Source organism: Pseudophryne corroboree, chromosome 1, assembly GCF_028390025.1.
Source record: "Pseudophryne corroboree isolate aPseCor3 chromosome 1, aPseCor3.hap2, whole genome shotgun sequence".
Taxonomy (NCBI): domain Eukaryota; kingdom Metazoa; phylum Chordata; class Amphibia; order Anura; family Myobatrachidae; genus Pseudophryne; species Pseudophryne corroboree.
Window position 1 is genome coordinate 207,115,854 of NC_086444.1, and position 21,741 is coordinate 207,137,594.

At 43.7% G+C, this 21,741-nt stretch overlaps 1 long non-coding RNA gene across 1 annotated transcript; it reads right to left on the minus strand.

The window, feature by feature from the left end:
• Positions 1 to 633: 633 nt before the first annotated feature.
• On the minus strand, positions 634 to 2,521 carry LOC135051556 (uncharacterized). The gene is made up of 4 exons (XR_010242210.1): positions 2,397 to 2,521; positions 1,514 to 1,617; positions 1,046 to 1,105; positions 634 to 723 (listed from the first exon to the last, which is right to left on the minus strand). It is a non-coding gene; the product is annotated as an uncharacterized LOC135051556 (long non-coding RNA).
• Positions 2,522 to 21,741: the final 19,220 nt, after the last annotated feature.

Genomic DNA, 21,741 nt, shown 5'->3' on the forward strand with positions numbered 1-21,741 from the left:
TCCAGATCTACCACTGGTGGGCTTGAACAGCTAACCACTGGAGAAAAGGGCTGCCACCCCACGAAATATAATAGTGGGGGAGTGTACTTTTTTAGATATAAGAAAATTGACCATAAACAAAAGGATTAGTCATCCTAAGAAGGGTCCAGCGCCATTTACCACCACCAATTTTCCACATATATATATATATATATATATATATAAATAGAAATGGATTCTCGTGGGAGCCAATATGCCTTTTGTATGACAATAATTAAAAGTTTTTATTGTACAGAAACAAACGATATTTATCCTAAGCGTTCGTTATTGACACAACCTTCTAAAAATTCATATAAAACAATATTACAATCTTATACATAAATTACAGTTGGATGTGAGGATTTTACAGCCAGGTGATCACAGTCAGAACTCGAAATGGATGTATCTCCAACCAGATGTTTGTGATAAGGACTTTGTTAACCAGACGTTGCAAAACCCAACGCGTTTCGTCCGTTAGGACTTCATCAGGGGTTTGGAATCTGGATAGTTACAAATGGAAATATATAAATCATATAGTCTTCATTAATAAGACATATTATTATCCAGGTAAGTATTCCATTGAAATCTATTGTGGATTAACATACATACCAGTTCTTATAGTAGGAGTGATTACCATTGATTAGAAAGGTTTAGAATATCCAATGATTACATCCAATCACATATTCAATTCGATAAATATAATATCTGAAACATTATCGTTATAATAATCAATAAACATTATCCTTATACAAATGATAAAAGGAAGAGGGAGGGAGAGTCAAAAGAAGAGAAAAGGGAGGGAAAGTCGAAAGAATATTATGAATGTCAATATAAATCAAAATAGCTCCGTATTTATCCACATAATCAACATCAATTCAGCTGATGGAAATGATACAAAGGGCAGGGTCTACAAGTATCAGAAACCACCAATAGTTATAGAACACTCCAATTAAAGTCCACATAAAACTTCAAATTCACAATATACACACAATTATATCCACATTACAACTCATTGTACAATACATACCTAGATAGACTTCAAAAAAATATATATAAATTTGGTTGAAATTAGATGATGTTACGTTCCCTAAAAGGGATAAAGATAAAATAGTTTTTTGTCACTCAAATGATTGTTAATAGGAAATGTTCCTGTAACATCCTGTTTACCATTAAAATAACATAGATGCTACCAACAAATCAGAGAAGATATAACAACTTCCTCAATTGATTATAAGAAACCATGCTGATGTCAGTATTTAATGTAAGGTATTTAAGGTGATTCAAATAGAAGAACTTTTTTATCCAAAACTAATTAATAAATGATGTCTTTAATCTAACATGCAATGGGGAGTGGTATATTCAATCAATCATTAGAGAGCCAATTAAGTTCACAGCTGTAATTTATAACCAGCAAGAAGAACTTTTTAACATCTGAAATACTAATCTTAACATCATATGGTATTTAATATTTGCACTAAATTAGTCTGGTTCTTACCTATTTTCAATCAAGAATGGTGGAACCTTATAGTCTACCTCTGTTTATACATGTCACCAAACAGAGAACTTAGGAAAATTTCAAATCCTGAACGAAACTATTCCCTGTGGACAAGTAAATCTAAATCAGTATATTACAATCATACTAAAATTAAGTAGTTACTCTTAAATTAAGGAATCCATTCATCTAATAAATTTTCAAAAAGACCATCCAATAACTAAGTTCCAAATATACAATTATAATACTCAAACTTACTTTTTACAGGAACAAGTGCAACCTCACTGAATCCCAACTACAGAATGAGAGGCAATATAAGGACATCCCTTTATAGCTCCCTTGATATTACATCACTTCCTGCTGGCTGATTAATTAATTTATTATTAGTTAGTGATGTGTTAGGACCTCATAGTACTATGTGGAATGCCATTCTTACTGGTTACCTAACAGATCCCCTAAATGATGTCTTTAATCTAACATGCAATGGGGAGTGGTATATTCAATCAATCATTAGAGAGCCAATTAAGTTCACAGCTGTAATTAATAACCAGCAAGAAGAACTTTTTAACATCTGAAATACTTAACCTCATATGGTATTCAATGATTGCACTAAATTAGTCTGGTTTTTACCTATTTTCAATCAAGAATGGTGGAACCTTATAGTCTACCTCTGTTTATACATGTCACCAAAAAGAGGACTTAGGAAAAATTTCAAATCCTGAATGATACTATTCCCTGTGGACAAGTAAAACTAAATTAGTATATTACAATCATATTAAAATTAAGTAGTTACTCTTCAATTAAGGAATCCATTCATCTAATACATTTTCAAAAAGACCATCCAATAACTAAGTTCCAAAAATACCAATATAGTACTCAAACTTACTTTTTACAGGAACAAGTGCAACCTCATTGAATACCAACTACAGAATGAGAGGCAATATAGGGGCATCCCTTTATAGCTCCCTTGATATTACATCACTTCCTGCTGGCTGATTAATTAATTTATTATTAGTTAGTAATGTGTTAAGACCTCATGGTACTATGTGGAATGCCATTCTTACTGGTTAACTAACATCAATTCTGCTTCCTGACATTATAAAAAATAAGAGGGGACAAAATCTGAACGCTACATGCGTTCCACTCTCACGTGCGTGTCAACGCACCGCACTTCCGGTTCCGGCGGAAGTACGCACCGCGTGCGTGTCACAGTCACGCACTTCCGGCGGATGTACATCACATGCGAGTCACGATCGCTGTTTGCGTGCCATGGTCCCGTAGTTCGATGGAGATGTGTCAGCGGATGTTAAATTTTGTGGTTAGCTTTAGGGATTCTTTCTGTGATGAATAAAGATTAAACAAAAATTCTTTATAAGGTCTACTATTAAAGAGTTCTTTGGTCATTAAAGTCAAACTCTTTTTTCACAGTTAGAATTGTAACATTAATATTGAATTCTAAATAGTAATAAAGTGCTGTTATCTCATCAATTAATCAAAGGTATTAATAGTGCTATTTATTAAATAAGTGTTAATCAATATAAGTGACCAATTTGTGATAAATAATATTAATTATAAACTATTTGATAAAAAAATATACTTAAAGTGACTTATTGCAATAATAACTAATAGTATTGATACGACATGTTTCAAATTTAAAGTTTAGTGTTTAATTGTCTGGTTCAAATTACACCGACAATATTAATATAACCAACATCAACATGATTTCCCATTTACAGAAAGATTCACCACATATTACATTTCATAAGAGTTATATATTGATAGACCATGAACATACTATATATACTTAAATCATCCCTAAGTTGTATATTCCTTTTATCAAACTTAAACTAAAAAAAAAAAAAAAAAAACTATAAACATAGGGGGAGGGGGGGGGGACTGTAAGATGGCCGGACTAATAATAGGAATGGTTAAATACTATTCACTTCTCTTTTATTATGAAGACTATTATAGGAAAGACACAATATCAATATCTTCGTTTAAGCCACCAGGAGTGAGAGTGTTCAAAGAGTAGATCCAAAATGTCTCCTGTTTGGATAAAGTTAGATCTCTACTTTTTCCTCTAGGATCTGATGGAATGTATTCAAGAATGGTAAAGGAGAAATTCTCCTTAGTCACAACTGAATTGTGTTTATCCATAAAGTGTCTGGGGAGACTATGGGACGTCAGTTTGTTTTTCACGTTCCTCATATGTTCTTGTACTCTGATTTTAATCATTCTCTTAGTTTTGCCTATATACGATAGGCCACAGCTGCAAGTGATCCGATAGATAACATATTCAGTGTTACAGTTCACAAGGTGTCCTAATTTGTACCATTTCCCTGTTTCCATTTTAATATTAATGGATTTACGTTCCATAAATTTACAACAGATACACTTTGAACATGGATAACAACCCTTTGTAGGTATAATGGAATCTGGACAGCTTCTGTGTTGTACTAAGTCAGATAGTCTACTTGGTGCTATTATACTTTTCAGATTGGTGGATTTCTGGAAGACCAGATTAGGTTTATTTGGAAGCGTAGGGCCCAAAATTGGGTCCATCAAAAGTAAACCCCAATGGCGTTCCAGAATTTTTCTAATTGAATGATTTTCACGGTTAAATTGTGTAATAAAAGGTCTTAACTGTTGTCTTGCTGGTTCAATCTTATCCTTAGGAAGTAACATCTTATCTCTTTCTTGTAGAGATGCTTTTATTTTGGCCTTAGAGACCATATCAACAGTATAGCCCCTTTCTTCAAATCTCTTTTGTATGACTGCTGCCTGATCCCAGTAGTCTTCAATGCTGGTACAATTACGTCTTAAACGGAGAAATTGAGCGTATGGCACATTGTTTTTCCATGCTGGAAAATGACAACTAGTTTGCGGGATGTAACTATTGGTGTCCACTTCCTTAAAAAACGTTTTTGTACTAATCTTTTCACCTACTGTTCCCATTAAGGTGAGATCAAGATAGTCTATCTTCTGCGAATCAGTTTGATAGGTGAATTTTAAATTCAGATCGTTGATCTGAATGGAAGCCATAAAGTCATCAATACTAGCTCTATCTCCTTTCCATATGAAAAGAAGATCGTCTATGTATCTGCGATAGAAAACAATGTTTTCACAATATTCAGAACCATAAACAAATGTATCTTCCCATTCCTTCATAAAAAGGTTAGCGTACGATGGGGCAAACTTAGTCCCCATCGCTGTACCTTGTTTTTGTAAATAGAATTTGTTGTTAAATTCAAAAAAGTTGTGGTTTAGAATAAATGTTATGCCTTCCAGCAGAAATGACACATCCTTTTTGGATAATTCGGGATCATTAGATAGAACTGCTCTAATTGACTCTATACCCTTAGAATGCGGGATAGAAGAATATAGCGCTTGGACGTCCAGAGTGAGCCAATAATAATCCTTTATCCAAATAAAGGAATTTAGTTCCTGGAGGACACTTGTAGAATCTTTAAGGTATGAGTCCATTTTAGTTACATAAGGTTGAAGTCGAATATCAATATAGTGCGACAAATTAGAAGTTAGAGAATTCACTCCTGCCACTATAGGTCTTCCTGGTGGATTTGTATTACTTTTATGTATCTTTGGTATGTGATAAAAGTTCGGCACTATTGGATGTTTCACGTCCAAATAATCGAACTCATCCTTGCAGATCAAATTGTCCCTCAACGCTCTCATTAACAGACAGGTCAATTCCTCTTGGTAAGTTTTAGTAGGATTGCCAGGTAATTCAATATATGTATGCCCATCTTGTAGTATACTAGAAGCCTCATTCAAATAGGCTTCTCTTGTCTGAAGGACCAAAGCTCCTCCTTTATCGGCCCCTTTAATCACTATGCTCTTATCTTTTTTAAGGGACTTCAAGGCTCCTTTCTCTTGAGGGTTCAGATTATTTCCATATTTAGAACTTTTTGATTTCATTTTTCTAAAGTCCTCCTTTACAGACTCATAAAATATGTCCAAATTACTACTTTTAGATTCTACAGGGTAAAACTTAGAAGGTAATTTTACCAATGGAGGTTTCTCTTTATTGGAACTTTCAATTGGGGGATTTTTAAGAAAATGTCTATGGATGGTCAATTTCCGAATATACTTATTAAGGTCTATAAATAAATTAAATTTATTTACATGTGAATCCGGCGCAAATTTTAAACCCTTCTCTAATAAGGAGCTTTCCGCTGTTGATAACTGTCTCTTTGCGATATTGACAACCCCAGATGGGACTTCTCTTGATGGAACAGTGCTCTTCGTTTTTTCGGGCTTCTCTCTGCCCCCTCTACGTCCTCGTTTCCTCCATTGTGTCCTCTCTTCACACCCTGTGGAGAATCTAATCTTGTGTGAAGTTCCTCTTTTTGTTGTTGTATGCGAGGAAATCTGTGTCCTCGTCGTTCTTCTAAAAAATGGCCTCTCTGTTGCCTAACTGGAGTAGGGGATCTGTCAGTATTATATCTACCCCTATACGAATAGTTCCCTTGATCAGATCTATCACGAAAAGAAACCAATCGATTCCTTTGTCCACCCTGTTGTGAGGGGTATCTATTCCTATAGCCCCTCCATTCTTCTCTCCGATTGTGATGGGGGGATTGATAGTTCCTTCTGGATCTATTATAAGATTGTTGGCCTCCATAGTTCCCACGATACTGTCTATAGTCACCCTGGTATCTCTTATCATACCGTGAGTATATATATATATATATATATATATATATACACACATACATATATACATATACACACATACACACATACACACACACATATATGTATACATATATTATATATACATACACATTTATGTACAGTATATATTAACATACAGTATATGCACACACACACACACACACATATATATATATATATTGTCAAAGTCAGAAAAATATCTCTATGCACACTACCATATTTGCACCTCACACAGGTCCGTGCTGCGCATGCGTGCGCTCTCCCGTACGTGCGCATACTCACAGTCGCGGGCACCCGCAGGCGCACGGTATGCGTATTTACTGTAGAGTTTATGTGATCGTAGCGTGCGACTCAATCGTTACATATTTTCACTATATAATGTATTTTGTAGATCATGGTCCCTTTGATAGATTCTGAAAGTTTAGTTAACATAGCATGTTCCTGAACAGAGAGATCCCTCTTTGTATTGTACGAAGGGTCTAACAGGGGTCATACAGTGGTGTTTGGTACCCATCGGAAGAGTATTTAAATAGCAATATTCCGGTGTTGGTTTGGAGCGGATTAATCGCTCGTGCGAATAGTTATGGACATAAGAAGTTTATGTCCATTTACTATTATTTGTTCTTATTTAGTCATGCGGCGGGAAACTCAGTGTCCCACCCACCTGAACAGTTGGAAGCAGTCACAGCCCACCTGTATGAATAAACCTATGACCTTTTGTTATAATTAGAGATGAGCGCCTGAAATTTTTCGGGTTTTGTGTTTTGGTTTTGGGTTCGGTTCCGCGGCCGTGTTTTGGGTTTCGACCGCGTTTTGGCAAAACCTCACCGAATTTTTTTTGTCGGATTCGGGTGTGTTTTGGATTCGGGTGTTTTTTTCAAAAAACCCTAAAAAACAGCTTAAATCATAGAATTTGGGGGTCATTTTGATCCCATATTATTATTAACCTCAAAAACCATAATTTCCACTCATTTTCAGTCTATTCTGAATACCTCACACCTCACAATATTATTTTTAGTCCTAAAATTTGCACCAAGGTCGCTGGATGACTAAGCTAAGCGACACTAGTGGCCGACACAAACACCTGGCCCATCTAGGAGTGGCACTGCAGTGTCACGCAGGATGTCCCTTCCAAAAAACCCTCCCCAATCAGCACATGACGCAAAGAAAAAAAGGGGCGCAATGAGGTAGCTGACTGTGTGAGTAAGATAAGCGACCCTAGTGGCCGACACAAACACCGGGCCCATTTAGGAGTGGCACTGCAGTGTCACGCAGGATGTCCCTTCCAAAAAACCCTCCCCAATCAGCACATGACGCAAAGAAAAAAAGAGGCGCAATGAGGTAGCTGACTGTGTGAGTAAGATTAGCGACCCTAGTGGCCGACACAAACACCGGGCCCATTTAGGAGTGGCACTGCAGTGTCACGCAGGATGTCCCTTCCAAAAAACCCTCCCCAATCAGCACATGACGCAAAGAAAAAAAGAGGCGCAATGAGGTAGCTGACTGTGTGAGTAAGATTAGCGACCCTAGTGGCCGACACAAACACCGGGCCCATTTAGGAGTGGCACTGCAGTGTCACGCAGGATGTCCCTTCCAAAAAACCCTCCCCAATCAGCACATGACGCAAAGAAAAAAAGAGGCGCAATGAGGTAGCTGACTGTGTGAGTAAGATTAGCGACCCTAGTGGCCGACACAAACACCGGGCCCATTTAGGAGTGGCACTGCAGTGTCACGCAGGATGTCCCTTCCAAAAAACCCTCCCCAATCAGCACATGACGCAAAGAAAAAAAGAGGCGCAATGAGGTAGCTGACTGTGTGAGTAAGATTAGCGACCCTAGTGGCCGACACAAACACCGGGCCCATTTAGGAGTGGCACTGCAGTGTCACGCAGGATGTCCCTTCCAAAAAACCCTCCCCAATCAGCACATGACGCAAAGAAAAAAAGAGGCGCAATGAGGTAGCTGACTGTGTGAGTAAGATTAGCGACCCTAGTGGCCGACACAAACACCGGGCCCATTTAGGAGTGGCACTGCAGTGTCACGCAGGATGTCCCTTCCAAAAAACCCTCCCCAATCAGCACATGACGCAAAGAAAAAAAGAGGCGCAATGAGGTAGCTGACTGTGTGAGTAAGATTAGCGACCCTAGTGGCCGACACAAACACCGGGCCCATTTAGGAGTGGCACTGCAGTGTCACGCAGGATGTCCCTTCCAAAAAACCCTCCCCAATCAGCACATGACGCAAAGAAAAAAAGAGGCGCAATGAGGTAGCTGACTGTGTGAGTAAGATTAGCGACCCTAGTGGCCGACACAAACACCGGGCCCATTTAGGAGTGGCACTGCAGTGTCACGCAGGATGTCCCTTCCAAAAAACCCTCCCCAATCAGCACATGACGCAAAGAAAAAAAGAGGCGCAATGAGGTAGCTGACTGTGTGAGTAAGATTAGCGACCCTAGTGGCCGACACAAACACCGGGCCCATTTAGGAGTGGCACTGCAGTGTCATGCAGGATGTCCCTTCCAAAAAACCCTCCCCAATCAGCACATGACGCAAAGAAAAAAAGAGGCGCAATGAGGTAGCTGACTGTGTGAGTAAGATTAGCGACCCTAGTGGCCGACACAAACACCGGGCCCATTTAGGAGTGGCACTGCAGTGTCACGCAGGATGTCCCTTCCAAAAAACCCTCCCCAAACAGCACATGACGCAAAGAAAAATAAAAGAAAAAAGAGGTGCAAGATGGAATTGTCCTTGGGCCCTCCCACCCACCCTTATGTTGTATAAACAAAACAGGACATGCACACTTTAACCAACCCATCATTTCAGTGACAGGGTCTGCCACACGACTGTGACTGATATGACGGGTTGGTTTGGACCCCCCCCCAAAAAAGAAGCAATTAATCTCTCCTTGCACAAACTGGCTCTACAGAGGCAAGATGTCCACCTCATCATCACCCTCCGATATATCACCGTGTACATCCCCCTCCTCACAGATTATCAATTCGTCCCCACTGGAATCCACCATCTCAGCTCCCTGTGTACTTTGTGGAGGCAATTGCTGCTGGTCAATGTCTCCGCGGAGGAATTGATTATAATTCATTTTAATGAACATCATCTTCTCCACATTTTCTGGATGTAACCTCGTACGCCGATTGCTGACAAGGTGAGCGGCGGCACTAAACACTCTTTCGGAGTACACACTTGTGGGAGGGCAACTTAGGTAGAATAAAGCCAGTTTGTGCAATGGCCTCCAAATTGCCTCTTTTTCCTGCCAGTATAAGTATGGACTGTGTGACGTGCCTACTTGGATGCGGTCACTCATATAATCCTCCACCATTCTTTCAATGGTGAGAGAATCATATGCAGTGACAGTAGACGACATGTCCGTAATCGTTGTCAGGTCCTTCAGTCCGGACCAGATGTCAGCATCAGCAGTCGCTCCAGACTGCCCTGCATCACCGCCAGCGGGTGGGCTCGGAATTCTGAGCCTTTTCCTCGCACCCCCAGTTGCGGGAGAATGTGAAGGAGGAGATGTTGACAGGTCGCGTTCCGCTTGACTTGACAATTTTCTCACCAGCAGGTCTTTCAACCCCAGCAGACTTGTGTCTGCCGGAAAGAGAGATCCAAGGTAGGCTTTAAATCTAGGATCGAGCACGGTGGCCAAAATGTAGTGCTCTGATTTCAACAGATTGACCACCCGTGAATCCTTGTTAAGCGAATTAAGGGCTCCATCCACAAGTCCCACATGCCTAGCGGAATCGCTCCGTGTTAGCTCCTCCTTCAATGTCTCCAGCTTCTTCTGCAAAAGCCTGATGAGGGGAATGACCTGACTCAGGCTGGCAGTGTCTGAACTGACTTCACGTGTGGCAAGTTCAAAGGGCATCAGAACCTTGCACAACGTTGAAATCATTCTCCACTGCGCTTGAGACAGGTGCATTCCACCTCCTATATCGTGCTCAATTGTATAGGCTTGAATGGCCTTTTGCTGCTCCTCCAACCTCTGAAGCATATAGAGGGTTGAATTCCACCTCGTTACCACTTCTTGCTTCAGATGATGGCAGGGCAGGTTCAGTAGTTTTTGGTGGTGCTCCAGTCTTCTGTACGTGGTGCCTGTACGCCGAAAGTGTCCCGCAATTTTTCTGGCCACCGACAGCATCTCTTGCACGCCCCTGTCGTTTTTTAAAAAATTCTGCACCACCAAATTCAAGGTATGTGCAAAACATGGGACGTGCTGGAATTTGCCCATATTTAATGCACACACAATATTGCTGGCGTTGTCCGATGCCACAAATCCACAGGAGAGTCCAATTGGGGTAAGCCATTCCGCGATGATCTTCCTTAGTTGCCGTAAGAGGTTTTCAGCTGTGTGCGTATTCTGGAAACCGGTGATACAAAGCGTAGCCTGCCTAGGAAAGAGCTGGCGTTTGCGAGATGCTGCTACTGGTGCCGCCGCTGTTGTTCTTGCGGCGGGAGTCCATACATCTACCCAGTGGGCTGTCACAGTCATATAGTCCTGACCCTGCCCTGCTCCACTTGTCCACATGTCCGTGGTTAAGTGGACATTGGGTACAACTGCATTTTTTAGGACACTGGTGAGTCTTTTTCTGAGGTCTGTGTACATTTTCGGTATCGCCTGCCTAGAGAAGTGGAACCTAGATGGTATTTGGTAACGGGGGCACACTGCCTCAATAAATTGTCTAGTTCCCTGTGAACTAACGGCGGATACCGGACACACGTCTAACACCAACATAGTTGTCAAGGCCTCAGTTATCCGCTTTGCAGCAGGATGACTGCTGTGATATTTCATCTTCCTCGCAAAGGACTGTTGAACAGTCAATTGCTTACTGGAAGTAGTACAAGTGGGCTTACGACTTCCCCTCTGAGATGACCATCGACTCCCAGCAGCAACAACAGCAGCGCCAGCAGCAGTAGGCGTTACACGCAAGGATGCATCGGAGGAATCCCAGGCAGGAGAGGACTCGTCAGAATTGCCAGTGACATGGCCTGCAGGACTATTGGCATTCCTGGGGAAGGAGGAAATTGACACTGAGGGAGTTGGTGGGGTGGTTTGCGTGAGCTTGGTAACAAGAGGAAGGGATTTACTGGTCAGTGGACTGCTTCCGCTGTCACCCAAAGTTTTTGAACTTGTCACTGACTTATTATGAATGCGCTGCAGGTGACGTATAAGGGAGGATGTTCCGAGGTGGTTAACGTCCTTACCCCTACTTATTACAGCTTGACAAAGGGAACACACGGCTTGACACCTGTTGTCCGCATTTCTGTTGAAATAGTTCCACACCGAAGAGCTGATTTTTTTGGTATTTTCACCAGGCATGTCAAAGGCCATATTCCTCCCACGGACAACAGGTGTCTCCCTGGGTGCCTGACTTAAACAAACCACCTCACCATCAGAATCCTCCTGGTCAATTTCCTCCCCAGTGCCAGCAACACCCATATCCTCCTCATCCTGGTGTACTTCAACACTGACATCTTCAATCTGACTATCAGGAACTGGACTGCGGGTGCTCCTTCCAGCACTTGCAGGGGGCGTGCAAATGGTGGAAGGCGCATGCTCTTCACGTCCAGTGTTGGGAAGGTCAGGCATCGCAACCGACACAATTGGACTCTCCTTGTGGATTTGGGATTTCGAAGAACGCACAGTTCTTTGCGGTGCTACTGCTTTTGCCAGCTTGAGTCTTTTCATTTTTCTAGCGAGAGGCTGAGTGCCTCCATCCTCATGTGAAGCTGAACCACTAGCCATGAACATAGGCCAGGGCCTCAGCCGTTCCTTGCCACTCCGTGTGGTAAATGGCATATTGGCAAGTTTACGCTTCTCCTCCGACAATTTTATTTTTGGTTTTGGAGTCCTTTTTTTACTGATATTTGGTGTTTTGGATTTGACATGCTCTGTACTATGACATTGGGCATCGGCCTTGGCAGACGACGTTGCTGGCATTTCATCGTCTCGGCCATGACTAGTGGCAGCAGCTTCAGCACGAGGTGGAAGTGGATCTTGATCTTTCCCTAATTTTGGAACCTCAACATTTTTGTTCTCCATATTTTAATAGGCACAACTAAAAGGCACCTCAGGTAAACAATGGAGATGGATGGATACTAGTATACAATTATGGACGGACTGCCGAGTGCCGACACAGAGGTAGCTACAGCCGTGAACTACCGTACTGTGTCTGCTGCTAATATAGACTGGTTGATAAAGAGATGTCGTAGTATGTATGTATGAAGAAGAAAGAAAAAAAAACCACGGTTAGGTGGTATACAATTATGGACGGACTGCCGAGTGCCGACACAGAGGTAGCCACAGCCGTGAACTACCGTACTGTACTGTGTCTGCAGCTAATATAGACTGGTTGATAAAGAGATGTCGTAGTATGTATGTATGAAGAAGAAAGAAAAAAAAACCACGGTTAGGTGATATACAATTATGGACGGACTGCCGAGTGCCGACACAGAGGTAGCCACAGCCGTGAACTACCGTACTGTACTGTGTCTGCTGCTAATATAGACTGGTTGATAAAGAGATGTCGTAGTATGTATGTATAAAGAAGAAAGAAAAAAAAACCACGGTTAGGTGGTATACAATTATGGACGGACTGCCGAGTGCCGACACAGAGGTAGCCACAGCCGTGAACTACCGTACTGTACTGTGTCTGCTGCTAATATAGACTGGTTGATAAAGAGATGTCGTAGTATGTATGTATGAAGAAGAAAGAAAAAAAAACCACGGTTAGGTGGTATACAATTATGGACGGACTGCCGAGTGCCGACACAGAGGTAGCCACAGCCGTGAACTACCGTACTGTACTGTGTCTGCTGCTAATATAGACTGGTTGATAAAGAGATGTCGTAGTATGTATGTATAAAGAAGAAAGAAAAAGAAACCACGGTTAGGTGGTATACAATTATGGACGGACTGCCGAGTGCCGACACAGAGGTAGCCACAGCCGTGAACTACCGTACTGTACTGTGTCTGCTGCTAATATAGACTGGTTGATAAAGAGATGTCGTAGTATGTATGTATGAAGAAGAAAGAAAAAAAAACCACGGTTAGGTGGTATACAATTATGGACGGACTGCCGAGTGCCGACACAGAGGTAGCCACAGCCGTGAACTACCGTACTGTACTGTGTCTGCTGCTAATATAGACTGGTTGATAAAGAGATGTTGTAGTATGTATGTACAAAGAAGAAAGAAAAAAAAACCACGGTTAGGTGGTATACAATTATGGACGGACTGCCGAGTGCCGACACAGAGGTGGCCACAGCCGTGAACTACCGTACTGTACTGTGTCTGCTGCTAATATAGACTGGTTGATAAAGAGATGTCGTAGTATGTATGTATGAAGAAGAAAGAAAAAAAAACCTCGGTTAGGTGGTATACAATTATGGACGGACTGCCGAGTGCCGACACAGAGGTAGCTACAGCCGTTAACTACCGTACTGTACTGTGTCTGCTGCTAATATAGACTGGTTGATAAAGAGATGTCGTAGTATGTATGTATGAAGAAGAAAGAAAAAAAAACCACGGTTAGGTGGTATACAATTATGGACGGACTGCCGAGTGCCGACACAGGTAGCCACAGCCGTGAACTACCGTACTGTACTGTGTCTGCTGCTAATATAGACTGGTTGATAAAGAGATGTAGTAGTATGTAGAGATGAGCGCCTGAAATTTTTCGGGTTTTGTGTTTTGGTTTTGGGTTCGGTTCCGCGGCCGTGTTTTGGGTTCGAACGCGTTTTGGCAAAACCTCACCGAATTATTTTTGTCGGATTCGGGTGTGTTTTGGATTCGGGTGTTTTTTTCCAAAAACACTAAAAAACAGCTTAAATCATAGAATTTGGGGGTCATTTTGATCCCAAAGTATTATTAACCTCAAAAACCATAATTTACACTCATTTTCAGTCTATTCTGAATACCTCACACCTCACAATATTATTTTTAGTCCTAAAATTTGCACCGAGGTCGCTGTGTGAGTAAGATAAGCGACCCTAGTGGCCGACACAAACACCGGGCCCATCTAGGAGTGGCACTGCAGTGTCACGCAGGATGTCCCTTCCAAAAAACCCTCCCCAAACAGCACATGACGCAAAGAAAAAAAGAGGCGCAATGAGGTAGCTGTGTGAGTAAGATTAGCGACCCTAGTGGCCGACACAAACACCGGGCCCATCTAGGAGTGGCACTGCAGTGTCACGCAGGATGGCCCTTCCAAAAAACCCTCCCCAAACAGCACATGACGCAAAGAAAAAAAGAGGCGCAATGAGGTAGCTGACTGTGTGAGTAAGATTAGCGACCCTAGTGGCCGACACAAACACCGGGCACATCTAGGAGTGGCACTGCAGTGTCACGCAGGATGTCCCTTCCAAAAAACCCTCCCCAAACAGCACATGACGCAAAGAAAAAAAGAGGCGCAATGAGGTAGCTGTGTGAGTAAGATTAGCGACCCTAGTGGCCGACACAAACACCGGGCACATCTAGGAGTGGCACTGCAGTGTCACGCAGGATGTCCCTTCCAAAAAACCCTCCCCAAACAGCACATGACGCAAAGAAAAAAAGAGGCGCAATGAGGTAGCTGTGTGAGTAAGATTAGCGACCCTAGTGGCCGACACAAACACCGGGCCCATCTAGGAGTGGCACTGCAGTGTCACGCAGGATGTCCCTTCCAAAAAACCCTCCCCAATCAGCACATGATGCAAAGAAAAAGAAAAGAAAAAAGAGGTGCAAGATGGAATTATCCTTGGGCCCTCCCACCCACCCTTATGTTGTATAAACAAAACAGGACATGCACACTTTAACCAACCCATCATTTCAGTGACAGGGTCTGCCACACGACTGTGACTGATATGACGGGTTGGTTTGGACCCCCCCCAAAAAAGAAGCAATTAATCTCTCCTTGCACAAACTGGCTCTACAGAGGCAAGATGTCCACCTCATCTTCACCCTCCGATATATCACCGTGTACATCCCCCTCCTCACAGATTATCAATTCGTCCCCACTGGAATCCACCATCTCAGCTCCCTGTGTACTTTGTGGAGGCAATTGCTGCTGGTCAATGTCTCCGCGGAGGAATTGATTATAATTCATTTTAATGAACATCATCTTCTCCACATTTTCTGGATGTAACCTCGTACGCCGATTGCTGACAAGGTGAGCGGCGGCACTAAACACTCTTTCGGAGTACACACTTGTGGGAGGGCAACTTAGGTAGAATAAAGCCAGTTTGTGCAAGGGCCTCCAAATTGCCTCTTTTTCCTGCCAGTATAAGTACGGACTGTGTGACGTGCCTACTTGGATGCGGTCACTCATATAATCCTCCACCATTCTATCAATGTTGAGAGAATCATATGCAGTGACAGTAGACGACATGTCCGTAATCGTTGTCAGGTCCTTCAGTCCGGACCAGATGTCAGCATCAGCAGTCGCTCCAGACTGCCCTGCATCACCGCCAGCGGGTGGGCTCGGAATTCTGAGCCTTTTCCTCGCACCCCCAGTTGCGGGAGAATGTGAAGGAGGAGATGTTGACAGGTCGCGTTCCGCTTGACTTGACAATTTTGTCACCAGCAGGTCTTTCAACCCCAGCAGACCTGTGTCTGCCGGAAAGAGAGATCCAAGGTAGGCTTTAAATCTAGGATCGAGCACGGTGGCCAAAATGTAGTGCTCTGATTTCAACAGATTGACCACCCGTGAATCCTTGTTAAGCGAATTAAGGGCTGCATCCACAAGTCCCACATGCCTAGCGGAATCGCTCCGTGTTAGCTCCTTCTTCAATGCCTCCAGCTTCTTCTGCAAAAGCCTGATGAGGGGAATGACCTGACTCAGGCTGGCAGTGTCTGAACTGACTTCACGTGTGGCAAGTTCAAAGGGCATCAGAACCTTGCACAACGTTGAAATCATTCTCCACTGCACTTGAGACAGGTGCATTCCATCTCCTATATCGTGCTCAATTGTATAGGCTTGAATGGCCTTTTGCTGCTCCTCCAACCTCTGAAGCATATAGAGGGTTGAATTCCACCTCGTTACCACTTCTTGCTTCAGATGATGGCAGGGCAGGTTCAGTAGTTTTTGGTGGTGCTCCAGTCTTCTGTACGTGGTGCCTGTACGCCGAAAGTGTCCCGCAATTTTTCTGGCCACCGACAGCATCTCTTGCACGCCCCTGTCGTTTTTTAAAAAATTCTGCACCACCAAATTCAAGGTATGTGCAAAACATGGGACGTGCTGGAATTTGCCCATATTTAATGCACACACAATATTGCTGGCGTTGTCCGATGCCACAAATCCACAGGAGAGTCCAATTGGGGTAAGCCATTCCGCGATGATCTTCCTTAGTTGCCGTAAGAGGTTTTCAGCTGTGTGCGTATTCTGGAAACCGGTGATACAAAGCGTAGCCTGCCTAGGAAAGAGCTGGCGTTTGCGAGATGCTGCTACTGGTGCCGCCGCTGTTGTTCTTGCGGCGGGAGTCCATACATCTACCCAGTGGGCTGTCACAGTCATATAGTCCTGACCCTGCCCTGCTCCACTTGTCCACATGTCCGTGGTTAAGTGGACATTGGGTACAACTGCATTTTTTAGGACACTGGTGAGTCTTTTTCTGAGGTCTGTGTACATTTTCGGTATCGCCTGCCTAGAGAAGTGGAACCTAGATGGTATTTGGTAACGGGGGCACACTGCCTCAATAAATTGTCTAGTTCCCTGTGAACTAACGGCGGATACCGGACACACGTCTAACACCAACATAGTTGTCAAGGCCTCAGTTATCCGCTTTGCAGCAGGATGACTGCTGTGATATTTCATCTTCCTCGCAAAGGACTGTTGAACAGTCAATTGCTTACTGGAAGTAGTACAAGTGGGCTTACGACTTCCCCTCTGAGATGACCATCGACTCCCAGCAGCAACAACAGCAGCGCCAGCAGCAGTAGGCGTTACACGCAAGGATGCATCGGAGGAATCCCAGGCAGGAGAGGACTCGTCAGAATTGCCAGTGACATGGCCTGCAGGACTATTGGCATTCCTGGGGAAGGAGGAAATTGACACTGAGGGAGTTGGTGGGGTGGTTTGCGTGAGCTTGGTAACAAGAGGAAGGGATTTACTGGTCAGTGGACTGCTTCCGCTGTCACCCAAAGTTTTTGAACTTGTCACTGACTTATTATGAATGCGCTGCAGGTGACGTATAAGGGAGGATGTTCCGAGGTGGTTAACGTCCTTACCCCTACTTATTACAGCTTGACAAAGGGAACACACGGCTTGACACCTGTTGTCCGCATTTCTGTTGAAATAGTTCCACACCGAAGAGCTGATTTTTTTGGTATTTTCACCAGGCATGTCAAAGGCCATATTCCTCCCACGGACAACAGGTGTCTCCCTGGGTGCCTGACTTAAACAAACCACCTCACCATCAGAATCCTCCTGGTCAATTTCCTCCCCAGTGCCAGCAACACCCATATCCTCCTCATCCTGGTGTACTTCAACACTGACATCTTCAATCTGACTATCAGGAACTGGACTGCGGGTGCTCCTTCCAGCACTTGCAGGGGGCGTGCAAATGGTGGAAGGCGCATGCTCTTCACGTCCAGTGTTGGGAAGGTCAGGCATCGCAACCGACACAATTGGACTCTCCTTGTGGATTTGGGATTTCGAAGAACGCACAGTTCTTTGCGGTGCTACTGCTTTTGCCAGCTTGAGTCTTTTCATTTTTCTAGCGAGAGGCTGAGTGCCTCCATCCTCATGTGAAGCTGAACCACTAGCCATGAACATAGGCCAGGGCCTCAGCCGTTCCTTGCCACTCCGTGTGGTAAATGGCATATTGGCAAGTTTACGCTTCTCCTCCGACAATTTTATTTTTGGTTTTGGAGTCCTTTTTTTACTGATATTTGGTGTTTTGGATTTGACATGCTCTGTACTATGACATTGGGCATCGGCCTTGGCAGACGACGTTGCTGGCATTTCATCGTCTCGGCCATGACTAGTGGCAGCAGCTTCAGCACGAGGTGGAAGTGGATCTTGATCTTTCCCTAATTTTGGAACCTCAACATTTTTGTTCTCCATATTTTAATAGGCACAACTAAAAGGCACCTCAGGTAAACAATGGAGATGGATGGATACTAGTATACAATTATGGACGGACTGCCGAGTGCCGACACAGAGGTAGCTACAGCCGTGAACTACCGTACTGTGTCTGCTGCTAATATAGACTGGTTGATAAAGAGATGTCGTAGTATGTATGTATGAAGAAGAAAGAAAAAAAAACCACGGTTAGGTGGTATACAATTATGGACGGACTGCCGAGTGCCGACACAGAGGTAGCCACAGCCGTGAACTACCGTACTGTACTGTGTCTGCAGCTAATATAGACTGGTTGATAAAGAGATGTCGTAGTATGTATGTATGAAGAAGAAAGAAAAAAAAACCACGGTTAGGTGATATACAATTATGGACGGACTGCCGAGTGCCGACACAGAGGTAGCCACAGCCGTGAACTACCGTACTGTACTGTGTCTGCTGCTAATATAGACTGGTTGATAAAGAGATGTCGTAGTATGTATGTATAAAGAAGAAAGAAAAAAAAACCACGGTTAGGTGGTATACAATTATGGACGGACTGCCGAGTGCCGACACAGAGGTAGCCACAGCCGTGAACTACCGTACTGTACTGTGTCTGCTGCTAATATAGACTGGTTGATAAAGAGATGTCGTAGTATGTATGTATGAAGAAGAAAGAAAAAAAAACCACGGTTAGGTGGTATACAATTATGGACGGACTGCCGAGTGCCGACACAGAGGTAGCCACAGCCGTGAACTACCGTACTGTACTGTGTCTGCTGCTAATATAGACTGGTTGATAAAGAGATGTCGTAGTATGTATGTATAAAGAAGAAAGAAAAAGAAACCACGGTTAGGTGGTATACAATTATGGACGGACTGCCGAGTGCCGACACAGAGGTAGCCACAGCCGTGAACTACCGTACTGTACTGTGTCTGCTGCTAATATAGACTGGTTGATAAAGAGATGTCGTAGTATGTATGTATGAAGAAGAAAGAAAAAAAAACCACGGTTAGGTGGTATACAATTATGGACGGACTGCCGAGTGCCGACACAGAGGTAGCCACAGCCGTGAACTACCGTACTGTACTGTGTCTGCTGCTAATATAGACTGGTTGATAAAGAGATGTTGTAGTATGTATGTACAAAGAAGAAAGAAAAAAAAACCACGGTTAGGTGGTATACAATTATGGACGGACTGCCGAGTGCCGACACAGAGGTGGCCACAGCCGTGAACTACCGTACTGTACTGTGTCTGCTGCTAATATAGACTGGTTGATAAAGAGATGTCGTAGTATGTATGTATGAAGAAGAAAGAAAAAAAAACTTCGGTTAGGTGGTATACAATTATGGACGGACTGCCGAGTGCCGACACAGAGGTAGCTACAGCCGTTAACTACCGTACTGTACTGTGTCTGCTGCTAATATAGACTGGTTGATAAAGAGATGTCGTAGTATGTATGTATGAAGAAGAAAGAAAAAAAAACCACGGTTAGGTGGTATACAATTATGGACGGACTGCCGAGTGCCGACACAGGTAGCCACAGCCGTGAACTACCGTACTGTACTGTGTCTGCTGCTAATATAGACTGGTTGATAAAGAGATGTAGTAGTATGTAGAGATGAGCGCCTGAAATTTTTCGGGTTTTGTGTTTTGGTTTTGGGTTCGGTTCCGCGGCCGTGTTTTGGGTTCGAACGCGTTTTGGCAAAACCTCACCGAATTATTTTTGTCGGATTCGGGTGTGTTTTGGATTCGGGTGTTTTTTTCCAAAAACACTAAAAAACAGCTTAAATCATAGAATTTGGGGGTCATTTTGATCCCAAAGTATTATTAACCTCAAAAACCATAATTTACACTCATTTTCAGTCTATTCTGAATACCTCACACCTCACAATATTATTTTTAGTCCTAAAATTTGCACCGAGGTCGCTGTGTGAGTAAGATAAGCGACCCTAGTGGCCGACACAAACACCGGGCCCATCTAGGAGTGGCACTGCAGTGTCACGCAGGATGTCCCTTCCAAAAAACCCTCCCCAAACAGCACATGACGCAAAGAAAAAAAGAGGCGCAATGAGGTAGCTGTGTGAGTAAGATTAGCGACCCTAGTGGCCGACACAAACACCGGGCCCATCTAGGAGTGGCACTGCAGTGTCACGCAGGATGGCCCTTCCAAAAAACCCTCCCCAAACAGCACATGACGCAAAGAAAAAAAGAGGCGCAATGAGGTAGCTGACTGTGTGAGTAAGATTAGCGACCCTAGTGGCCGACACAAACACCGGGCACATCTAGGAGTGGCACTGCAGTGTCACGCAGGATGTCCCTTCCAAAAAACCCTCCCCAAACAGCACATGACGCAAAGAAAAAAAGAGGCGCAATGAGGTAGCTGTGTGAGTAAGATTAGCGACCCTAGTGGCCGACACAAACACCGGGCACATCTAGGAGTGGCACTGCAGTGTCACGCAGGATGTCCCTTCCAAAAAACCCTCCCCAAACAGCACATGACGCAAAGAAAAAAAGAGGCGCAATGAGGTAGCTGTGTGAGTAAGATTAGCGACCCTAGTGGCCGACACAAACACCGGGCCCATCTAGGAGTGGCACTGCAGTGTCACGCAGGATGTCCCTTCCAAAAAACCCTCCCCAATCAGCACATGATGCAAAGAAAAAGAAAAGAAAAAAGAGGTGCAAGATGGAATTATCCTTGGGCCCTCCCACCCACCCTTATGTTGTATAAACAAAACAGGACATGCACACTTTAACCAACCCATCATTTCAGTGACAGGGTCTGCCACACGACTGTGACTGATATGACGGGTTGGTTTGGACCCCCCCCAAAAAAGAAGCAATTAATCTCTCCTTGCACAAACTGGCTCTACAGAGGCAAGATGTCCACCTCATCTTCACCCTCCGATATATCACCGTGTACATCCCCCTCCTCACAGATTATCAATTCGTCCCCACTGGAATCCACCATCTCAGCTCCCTGTGTACTTTGTGGAGGCAATTGCTGCTGGTCAATGTCTCCGCGGAGGAATTGATTATAATTCATTTTAATGAACATCATCTTCTCCACATTTTCTGGATGTAACCTCGTACGCCGATTGCTGACAAGGTGAGCGGCGGCACTAAACACTCTTTCGGAGTACACACTTGTGGGAGGGCAACTTAGGTAGAATAAAGCCAGTTTGTGCAAGGGCCTCCAAATTGCCTCTTTTTCCTGCCAGTATAAGTACGGACTGTGTGACGTGCCTACTTGGATGCGGTCACTCATATAATCCTCCACCATTCTATCAATGTTGAGAGAATCATATGCAGTGACAGTAGACGACATGTCCGTAATCGTTGTCAGGTCCTTCAGTCCGGACCAGATGTCAGCATCAGCAGTCGCTCCAGACTGCCCTGCATCACCGCCAGCGGGTGGGCTCGGAATTCTGAGCCTTTTCCTCGCACCCCCAGTTGCGGGAGAATGTGAAGGAGGAGATGTTGACAG